The sequence below is a fragment of the Rhincodon typus genome, chromosome 26, assembly GCF_021869965.1.
Source record: "Rhincodon typus isolate 14 chromosome 26, sRhiTyp1.1, whole genome shotgun sequence".
Lineage (NCBI taxonomy): Eukaryota > Metazoa > Chordata > Chondrichthyes > Orectolobiformes > Rhincodontidae > Rhincodon > Rhincodon typus.
This window is the reverse complement of record NC_063357.1, coordinates 29097104-29107719: the sequence shown is the minus strand read 5'-3', so window position 1 is coordinate 29107719 and position 10616 is coordinate 29097104.

Genomic DNA, 10616 nt, shown 5'->3' with positions numbered 1-10616 from the left:
CCTTCCTGCTCCTATGATGCTGCTTGGCCTGCTGTGTTCATCCAGCTCTACACCTTGTTATTTCAGATTCTCCAGCATCTGCAGTTCCTACTATCTCCTATGCCTTTTACCTCTGTTGGTAAGCTAAGAATGATCACTTAAACACTTCATCTGACCCAGCCTTCAATCAGCCCCTGCACTACATGTGGCTGAGTCTGTAGACTCTGCATTGGATTTATCAGTCATTTCAGAACCTATTGAATCCATTCTTGATTCCTATGGACTATCTAAGGAGAATATACAATGTGGTCCAAGGACGTTGCACATATCTAACAACAACAAACTAAAAAGTATTTGAACCCTTCCAGCTGTCAATGTTTCAATTCTGTACTATATTGATATCAGGTGGCTTAGGACAGCTGAGTGCGTCATATAAAGTATCATCCTGATTTTGGGCAGTTTAGTATCCACACCAAATGTAAGGCACTGATTAAGTTAGTTCATCTGCAGTCAGGCTGGTACTTTCACTTGGATTTAAGCACTATCTTCGAATCACTGATGAAAGATATTTGTTCAACTTCAAACAACTTGTTGTTGATTTTCTATTGGGCAGATTTGTTATTTTCTGTTGCGCTGACCCTGAATCCACTCTGGCTACACAGGTCAATCACCAGCCTCAGAGATTAAGTAAAGAAATGAAAATTTATTGATATTCAGACTTTGTCCATACATTCCAACTAGATCAGTAATAAAATACAACTGGAATCTGAAAGAACCAATCTGGGTCATTAGGAGGATTTGATAAGAACTGGAAGTTTATAGAACATTGAATAATTTGGCCTTTTTTCTCCCCAGTTTGTTTATGTTTATTTGCTCACGATCCTTTTGTGACCTTCAATCATTTTTGCAAATCATGCTTTTATTGCCTTTAGGATTTTTTCTCTGGATTTAATGTGATTAAATGTTGAGTGTAGCCATACCTTCCGCTATTGCTCAGCCATGTCCCACTGCAACGTCAGTGCCTCTCCTCTTCTTCACAGCTAAAGGTTTATGCTCAAGGTTATTTCTGAGCCACCAGCTTTTGCTACATTTTCAGGTTGACACTTACGGTCACAATGTTATAATGGGTGCACAGTTATCAAACCCTTTAAACCTGTGCACACAGTTCACAGACAGATTTCCAACAGGTTGAGCTTTCATGGTCACAGATTTGTCTCTTTGATTTGGTCATGGATCAATGTGTGTAAACATTAGCCATCTCTACACTTCACAGTCACAATGTTTCCTACAATCAATATTCTGTTATCTCTGTCTACAGACAGTGCTATATGTCATGAGGATGGTTTACTGACAAAGTATACAAGCTGCAGCTTCACTGGGTTCACTAAAATGACACTGCAAATTCCGAAACTTTGCTAATGTTGATCATCTTCCTATGGACTCCTGTACAGTTACACAACATAATAATAGCTTGTTTAAATACAGACTAATCCAAAGGGGTAAGTGCAGCTATTCCTCCAGAACTGCTCTTTGTCACCTATGGAGACCACAAGTTTAAAATATAAAGAAACACACTCACCACTTCACCACATCACACAACCAACCACAATCCCCATCCTCCACAACCACATCAACCCACCACACACCAAATAATACAGCAAAATGGAGTCAACTACTGTCAGGAGACCTATCCAAGGCACAAATGTTCATCAGAAATTTTGGAAATGCGGAAGAACTTAACTGTTGGTTAAAAGCCAAATGATTCTCTGAAATCATTTTCCCAGAAATTTTAATTTGCTACAATCAGCAGGCAGAAATTGGAACACCCAGTCCATTCCTGGAATATTTCTTGCACTTAGAATTGAATTGAAGACGTGAAAGGAATTTGTGTGTAACGTCTGGCCCTTAGCAAACAACATTAGTTCAAAATCTGAAGCAGCCCTGCCAATTAGGTTAGAACCTTGAAGTCTAAGTGTTTGTTTGCTCTTAATAGAATGTCTTACCAAAGGGCTGAAAGAATGTAAATGCGCCAAAGTGTTCAACAGGCTTTTTATTACTTCAAATGTATAATACATCATGTAGATCATAAGCATCCCTTTATGAATTTGGCTATATTCTGTTGTGCCTCATTATGGCTTGGAAAATATCTACAAGGATAATGAGGAAGGGGAAAAGGGAGTACAGAGAACTTGATATTGCAGCTATTAGTTTTATTAATGGTATGTCCAAACACATCATGCCGACTTGAGAGAATTGCAATCCAAGGTAAAAGCTAGTTCCTACTGTTAAAAATGTCAACAAGTGAAGTTTTTAACTGTTAGGGTCTAAGGCTACAGACATTGAGAAGATACTTCATGGAACAAGACCACAGTCAGTAGCAAACAATTTATGAACTAAAAACAGAGGATAGCAAAGAAGCTTAAAAGTAGGTTAAGACAGATTCTTAGAAAGTGAAGATAAGTGAAATGTCACAAATGTGTGTTTTCTGGGTTATCACTACTTCTCAGTGAATGCAGTGAGCGAACAGAGAATTGTGGATAATGCAGAGGTCACTTTGGAGCTGATTTTATAAATAATTTCACTAAGTTTTCTGTAAATCATATTTCAGACATTTTGGATGGTAACCAACAATAAAAATAGTTCCTTTTTTAAAACATAATCAGTAGCAAGGTGGGTTAAATCTAAATAGGAAATCAGAAACAGGATCAGTGTAGTGGAAGGAACTGAGGCAGCTTTGAATTAGAGGGGACAGAGATCAGATTTTAATGATAAAAAAATTAGTTTGAAGGAGGCCCAAGAAGTGGAAGAGAATGCAGAAAGTGAACAAGTACGAAAATAAAACAATCCAATCTAAAACGCATATCAACTCCAAATTAGTTCTTTGCCTCATTGCAAGATGCATTTGATATAATATTCTAGAGGTCAAGGTGTTTGTGCAGCAGGTAATTATTGCAGCTATTTATGTAGCTCACATCCATGAATGGAAATTAATCCATTGTTCAGTCAGATAGAAAGTTCTGGAATGGAAAGGAGAAAAAGGAATCTGGCAACTTTACGTGTTCAAAAGAAGTCAGTGGACTTGCTATCTCTAAGCAACACAAAAAGAAAATAGGAACAAAAACAGAAGTTGCTGGAAAAGCTCAGCAGGTCTGGTAGCATCCGTGATGAAAAATCAGAGTTAATGTTTCAGGTCAGTTCTGAGGAAGGGTCACTGGACCTGAAAAGTTAATTTTGATTTTCCTTCACAGATGCTGCCACATTTGATCTTTTATGGCAACTTCTGTTTTTGTTCCTGATTTACAGCATCCACAGTTCTTTTCATTTTTTTTGTAAAAACTGAGTGGTCTCACTCAACTTCACAAGCAGGAGGACAGGGCTAATTATGGAGGTCAGCTGCTTGCTTTCTGGGCAGAATCAGAATCTTAAACCATTCATTTGTGGATTGTGACTACTGCTGGCAAGTCCAGCATTGATTGACCTACCTAGTTGTGCTGAGAATGTGATGATGGACTTTATTTTCGAACCACTTCAGTCCATGTGGGGAAGCTACTTCCTCAATGCTATTAGGCAGACGGCTTTAGGATTTTGACCTAGTGACAACAAAGGAACTGTGGAACATTTCTAATTTAGAATTGTCTGTGACTTGCAGAGAGTTCTCATGCACGTACGGCCTCTATCCTTCTTGGTGGTAAGAGTCAGATTTTGGAATGTGGCCGAAGCTGCTTTAATTGGCAAATTGTTACAGTACTCCCTGCAGGCAGTACACACTCCAACTATAATACAAGGATGAGCACAACCTATACAAGATAGGCTATGTCCAGAAAACAATAGAGTAATAGGTCATTTTAATCCTTCCAGTATAGACTGGAATGCAAATCTCGAGGCAATAAAACCAGATCGAGCAAGTATGGTTTTTAACGTTTTTTTAATAACAGGTTAAACATGAATAAATTGTATCAGATTTTCCCAACCAGATAAGTAAAAGAGGATCTCTATGGATGAATGACAAAACTTAGTTTAAATTTGACATTTTCTGGTCATGAACACAAACATAATACTCACTTAGATAGAAGAACAAAAAATACTCAACGGGACAGAGAGGAGTATTTTGTTATACATTTGATCATTAACGTAGAAGAAGAAATCCCAAAATACTTCACAGTTTATCAACAATTTGACATGGAGGCACAAAAGGAGAAATTAGTACCACAACTTGCTCAAAAACGTAACGTTAAAATGAATTTAAAAGGAGAGGGAGGTGAAGAGAATTAGGGAAGTAGTGCCAGACTAGGCCCAAGATGGTGGAAAGCATGGTTACCAATCACAGAGTGCTAAAAAATTAGAGACGTACAACAGTCTATAATTGAAGAAGCTCACAGAATTATAATTTTGAATGAGCTCCAGCTCACTAGGCTTCAACCAAGTTTGAAGGCTCACTTTTGTTTCTTTTGTTTGCATTGCAGACTGAGTTACAGTCAACCATAAAAGTTCTATAAAATGCCAGAGTCTTATTTGGTTAAGTTCAGATGATGTTACAAAGCACTAGGAGTTTTATTTTTAATCGACCTTGCTGCAATGTCATTTGTATTTTGACAAGCTTCAGTAAACTCATGCTGCAAACAATCTAACTTGAGATAAGTTTTCTTTTGCATCATTTTATAGAGTTCTAGACTTTGTTGCTGAAATGTAACCAAAGAACTTTAGAGGGATCAAATGAATTAATTCATAATAGTCAATTTGGGAGTTGCATATCTGAATTCTTGATGAATTTTTTGGCATAAAAAATGACCTTTTGGAGCATTGGCATGAGCTGCACCAGGTGAATCTTGAAATGTGGATTCGAAACCTGCACTGCTGTTTTCCCAAGAATGAAAAAGACTCCAGGAGAACCATAGATGAGAGGCTATTCTCCTTAGACAAGCAAAAATTGAGAGATATGATGGAGGTGATCAAATTCATGAACATCTACATATAGAGGATAGGGAGAAACTTGCCATTGGCAAAAGAGTTGAGAATTAGATTTAAGGTGGAAGAAAACTTTAATACATAATGTGCAGTTACGATCTGTTTTTGGGTGGGATATCAAATCTTGCTCCCTTTGAATTCAGTCAATTTTTTGCTCTGATCCAGTCTAAATTGTGTACATCTCAGAAAGCACTGAATGGAAATTTCTAAAAACTGAAATGTATTTGCAAAGTGATTCCAACTCAATGTGATTTCCAAGGTAGCTGGAATATCTAAGCAGTCCTACCATAAAAAGGGAACAGTTTTACTTAAGAAAAGTCTGTTTCTCGAAAGCAAATTTTATGGCTGGCTTACAAGAAAAGGCAAGGGGGTATTAACATGCATTAACTCCAATATTCCAGTTATTGCCTAGTTTAGTTCCTGCTTTCTGATGTACCTAAGCTTCGTGCCGGCTGCTAGTTATACCATCTAGTCATAAACTCTCGACAATACTAATTACATACCATAACAGGACAGAGATTAGGTCATTGACCCCAGCATGGCTTTGCATTATACCACAAACTGAAACAGAAAATAATGAGTACATCAGCAGCCTGCATTTATTTAGAACCTTTAGATAATTGAAATGTCCCAAAGTGTTTCACATATGCATTGTAAAGCTAAGTACGACACATACACAGCCACACAAGGAGAAATTAGATCAGCTGAACAAAAACTTCGTCTAAACTTAAAAAAAGGAAAGTAATGCAGAGAGTCAGAGAGGTTTAGGGAGTGTATTCAATAGCCTGGTGCTTAGGCAACTGAAGGCATGGCCACTGATGACGATTGGGAATACACAAGAGGTCACAATGAAAGTAGGACAAATATCTCGGAAGGTTGTGGGGTTAGAAGAGATTAGAGATAGGGATGAGCAAGATCTTGGAGGGATTTTAATAAAGCATGAGAATTTTGAAAGTAGTAAATTAATTGATCATGTTGAAATTGGGATCTTGAGCTAATGTAGGCCTGCAAGCACAGGAGTGCATCTGGAAAGACAGGGTTTGATTAGGAGTAATCACGGGAGATCGTGCCTCACAAATTTGTTAGAGTTCTTTGATGAAGTGACCAGGAAGGTTGATGAGGGCAGGGCAGTAGGCAGTGTCTATATGGAACAAAAACAGAAGTTGCTGGAAAAGCTCAGCAAGTCTGGCTGCATTAGTGAAAAAAAAATTACAGTTAACGATTCTGGTCCGGTGACCCTTCCTTAGAACTGATGGTAGCTGGGAAAAAGTCACTGGAAAGACTGCAGAAGAAATTTACAAAGATGTTGCCAGGACTCAAGGGACTAAGTTTTAGGGGAGGTTGGACAAGCTGGGACTTTTTTCTTGAGAGCGTAGGAGACTAAGGGGGAATCTTACAAAAGTGTATAAGATCATGGGAAGCATGGATAGGGTGGATGCACTCAGTCTTTTTCCCAGGGTTGGGGAATCAAGAACTAGAGGGCGTCAGTTTAGGTTAAGAGGGGAAATAATACATGGGTACCTGAGGGGTAATTTTTTTTTTTTTTTTTTTTACACAGAGGTGGTACACATATGGAATGAGCTGCTAGAGGAAGTGGTTGAGGCGGTACATTAAGAACATTTAAAAGGCATTTGGACGAATACATGGATAGGAAAGTTTAGAAGGATATGGGCCAAGTGCAGGGACATTTTGGTTGGCACGGACCAGTTTGGGCCAAAGGGCCTGTCTCCGTGCTGTAGGACTCTATGACTCTATGAGTGGTAAAGTGAACACCATTTGGTGTCAGATAGGACACAGGCAGGAGATGTTACATTAATGTCATATTTACAGAAGTGGGAGAGTAGTCAGGATTGGTCAAGTTGAGAAGTAATAAAGAGACAAATGAGGGTTTTGGTTGTTGATAACTGTGACAGGCAATGTTGTGCAAGTGAAAATAAGCAGTCTTGATGATAATGTGAGTGTGACTGGAAGTTCATCTTGAAATTAGATAGGATACCAAGGTTGCAAGCAGTCTGGTTTAGTTCCAGACTGTTGCCAGAGAGAGGGTTTGAGTTGGTACCTATCATCATCCAGATCTTTGTAACCGCCTAAACTGATAGAGTTCAGCGTTGCAATCTATCTTGCTGAACATCAAATCATTCAAAACAAAATTGCCAAGCAGAAATACAGCAGGTATGTCAGGCTTACAATGGAAGATACAGAATGCCCCTACAAAAAGGGAATGGCCAATAGGGTTTTACCTCTGAGATGTCAATCAATCTAATCAGTCAATGACCAAATTCCTCCTTCATTAAGGTGGCTGAATGCAACCATGGGAAATACGAATTGGCTGCAGCGTTAACAAATAGCTTAGAAATGTTCAAAAGACTTTTAAAGCATAAAATGAAGAATTAAACCTGTGCATAATCCAGGCAGCGAATGAGTCACCTTCCACTTATTGACAGAATGGCTAAGACTGTCTAACAAACTCGTAGCATGTGAACCCTTAACCAATTTAACACCAAGCAGAACATGTTCAAATGGTAATAGTGGCCTATGTAGAAGATAAGACAAAGGGAAGGGAATACATTTTGACTGATGCAATATTAAATGGTGAAAAACAGACAGGATTGTGTGTACAGACACAGAGGTGATTAAAAGTGGTGGACCAAGATGATAAAGCCTTGAAAAAAGTACAGACAGAACCCTTGAGCTTGTATCTAGAGACACTAACATTAAAGCATACAGATAAAGTTGAGTTAATTAGTGTAAGACTTCTTCAGCTACATTATTAAGGCTAGAGCTAAGAGCCACAGTTTCAAAGAAGTGGCCTTCCATTTAAGACTGAGTTGAAGATGGGAAGAATTATTTTCTCTGAGGGCATTGAGAAACTTTGGAATTCGCTTTCCTGGAACGCAATGGAGGCTAAGTCATTGAATATTTTTAACAAGGGGGCCAAAAGATTCCTGACTAACTGAAGGTGTCAAAGAATATTGGGGAGAGGTAGGAATGTGGAGTTGAAGCCACAATCAGATAAGTCATGATCTTAATGAGTGGTACAGCAGACCTGAGGGTTCACAAGGTGTACCTCTGTTTGTACATTCAGTACTGTGTACTGTTTTAAGACTTCATTATAGGAAACATTGAAAAATAAATAATGGCTACGAATCATAGAATCACACAATCCCTACAGTGTGGAAATAGGCCATTTGGCCCATGAAGTCCACACTGATCCTCCAAACAGCATCCCAACTAGACCCATTCCTCTATGTTATCCCATGGCTATCCCAGCTAGCACATCCCTAGACACTATGGGCAATTTAGCACGGCCAGACCACCTAACTTGCACACCTTTGAACTGTGAGAGGAAACAGGAACACGGGGAGAATCAAACCCAGGTTTTTGGTGCTGAGGGAGCAGTGCTAACCACTGAGCTACTGTACTGCCCACAATATGTGTTGCAGTGATTCACTGGGCTGTTCTACAGCTATGAAAAGAGACTGGAGAATTTGGGGCTTTTTTTAAATATACACTGGTCAGAAAAGTTCAAGTAGTAGTCTAATCAAGGTTTACAAGATCATGAAGTGTCAGCCTCAAGATAAATTGTTCCCACGATCAATCAGATGCTAATGAGTGGATGCAAATTTAAGACAATCTGAAAGGAAGGTTAAGAAAATTAATTCTTCACTTAGAGGGCAGTTAGAATGCAGAATTATTTAGATAAATGGTTTAATCAATATTTATAATTATTTCAGAAATAAATTTTATACCTGACAGTTGAGCAAAGCACAGTCAGCCTAAGTAACTCCTGTTGAACAAAACGCTTGTGCAAATATGGTATGCTGACTGGCCTATTTCCGAAATGTAATATTCTGAAACTCGACATTTACAGTGTATTTTCAACAACTCAACTCATTCAATGCCTCACATTTGGACAGCCACTCTACATTGGACATGTATGGCAACAGTTTCACCCAATTGTTTTCTCATGATGTTAATCTTAAGATCATGAAATATCTAGAAAATTTCTTTCATAATTGAGTACACTCCCACTGGGATTCAAAGAATTAAGATACTTTCCCACAAATTAACTTGCAATTATTTATTAGCTTTAGGACAACACCAAGCTATAATAATATTTCCTATAAGGTGTACTTACGGTAGAAACAATCACAATCAATAAAATCTCTGGCTCAACAGTGTCTGCTTCTTTCATTTGTATAGATAGAGTTATAGAATCACTGAGATGTACAAAGGGAAACGCACCCTTTGGTCCAACTTGTCCATGCCGGCCAGATATCCTAAATTAATCTAATCCCATTTGTCAGCATTTGACCCATATCCCTCTAAACCCTTCCTATTCATATATCCATCCAGATGTCTTTTAAATGTTGTAATTGTACCTACCTCCACTACCTCCTCTGGCAGCTCATTCCATACATGCACCACCCTCTGCGTGAAAAAGTTACCCCTTCGGTCCCTTTTAAATCTTTCCCCTTTCACCTTAAACCGCTGTCCCCTAGTTTGACTCCCCTACCCTGGGGAAAAGACCTTGACTGCTCACCCTATCCATGCCCTTCATCATTTTATAAACCTCTAAAATGTCACCCCTCAACCTCCGGTGCTCCAGGGAAAATAGCCCCAGCCCATTCAGCCTTTCCCTGTAGCTCAAACCCTCCAACCCTAGTAACCTCCTTGTAAATCTTTTCTGAACCCTTTCAAGTTTCACAATACCTTTTCTACAAGCCAGGGAGACCAGAATTGAATGCAGTATTCCAAAAGTGGCCTAACCATTGTGCTGTACAGCCTCGACACGGCCTCCCAACTCCTATACTCAATGCACTGACCGATAAAGGCAAGTGTACCAAACACCACCTACCTTACCCTGTCTACCTGCAACTCTGCTTTTAAGGTACTACAAACCTGCACCCAAGATCTCTTTGCTCGGCAACACTCCCCTGGATCTTAGCACTAAGCATGTAAGTCCTGCCCTGATTTGCCTTTCGAAAATGCAGCACCTCATATTCATCTAAATTAAACTATATCTGCCACTCTTCAGCCCATTTGCCCACCTGATCAAGGTCCCATTGTATCTGAGATAACCTTCTTCACTGTCCACTACACAACCTATTTTGGTGTTAGCTACAAACTTACTAACCATACCTCCTTTATTCATCCAAGTCATTGATATAAATGTCAAAAAGCCATGGGCCCTTGGTTATAACATAAGGCTATCTCACAAAGATGACTTTTTTTCCTTTTCAAAGTGACATCAAAACACAAGACACTACATACAAATTATTCCAAACAAGTAAAAACATTAAAATAACCATAATCACAATCACCAGCTTTCTATGAAATTTAGCAAGATCTGTGGTATATTGCCTGAGGCTCCAAGACAAGCAACTGCTATCCAGGAATCCAGATTTGCTGCAACTCTTCCATTACTCAAAGCACTGTGAAGCTTTAACAACAGATTCAGCAAAACATGCATGCATTTTTGATCAGCAAATCAACCAGGTTAGGCAAAATTCAATTCTGATATCATAGCGATTGGAATTGGACATAATAAAGACAATGAAAAATGCTTTATGGAGTCTTGCCAGTGACTAAGCAACAGATTAAACCGGCCAAGAAATAAGGCCAAATGGGCCAGTTTTGTTGGAATTAGTCATAATTACCACTGGAATAAA